Source organism: Oratosquilla oratoria, chromosome 6 (assembly GCF_046742065.1).
Source record: "Oratosquilla oratoria isolate Oo_2021 chromosome 6, ASM4674206v1, whole genome shotgun sequence".
In the NCBI taxonomy this organism is placed as follows: Eukaryota; Metazoa; Arthropoda; class Malacostraca; order Stomatopoda; family Squillidae; genus Oratosquilla; species Oratosquilla oratoria.
The window spans coordinates 37,375,227-37,376,391 of NC_134782.1; positions in this window are offsets into that span (position 1 = coordinate 37,375,227).

The following is a 1,165-nucleotide window of genomic DNA, read 5'->3' on the forward strand; positions in this document are numbered from 1 at the left end:
TGTGAGGCTTGAACTGAAGACGATGGTGTTGGTGGTTGTGGTGGGCTGTGAGAAGGGGTTGGTACGACTGTATCCGGTGAAATAGGGGAGGGGGAGTCACATTCACTGTCACTTCCTGGAATATAACCAGGGCTAGAATCATCACTGGGCTCCTCAGTAACCCAAATACGACGTTTTTTTTGGGTTGTGGGGTCGACGTGTATAGTGCACGTCTCACAGTTCGTGATGTTGAGGGGACCGGAGAGATTGACAGGTCCACTAGCGCCTCCACCACTACCTCAGGTGGCTCCTGACCCTTGTGCGGTGTTACTATATGACTTAGACTACCACTAGGGTCTTCTATACATTCTATTATTGTCTCTGATGGTCCAGGACACACAGGAGATGACAGAATAATGGTAGCTGATGTTGCTATGTCCCCCGTGATTGGGCCGACTTGCGACCCTCCAGCAGCATCCCCCTGTACCGTCCCAATGGTCGTGTTGAAATCACTGGCCGACCCCAACGTATTGTCTAAGTCACGCTGGAACTCATCTGAGTTTACCAGCGTCACTAATTGATCTTTAGTGTAAAAGCAGCTTCGTTTCATGGCTAATCAGGTCTACCTAGCAGAAAAAAAAGAAGACATACATAGCACTTCCTTTGTGCAGTGTGGGTCATATTTACAACCTATGTATCCATTTATGGCTAAAACACATCTCAAAGCTTCTCCTGAGTCGTCATGTAGACACACATTTTACCATATGTTTATCTTTCTTTTTTCAATAAAATCACCTATTATACTCGACCTGTGCCATATAGAATCACTGAAACTTACCTGGAGCTTGTATAAAGGCGCGTATATCCACAGTCGCTTCTAGGTCAGTGCTGACGATATAAACAATAAACGTTGCCAATTAAACATTTATGTGATAACCATACTGTGTGATTCCAAATGGCACAGGTTGAGTAATCTAGGGCTAACAAAATTATTGCATTACAATACCTAATTGTCATAGAAATTATTAATATATATATATATATATATACACACACACACAGAAGTGTAATGAGAAATACTTTAGGGAACGGATTCTAAGAGGAGATTGTATGAAGGAGTGATTGTGCCGACAGCACAGCATGGAGCAGAAACATGGAATATAAGCCAGGAGGAGACTGAATGTAT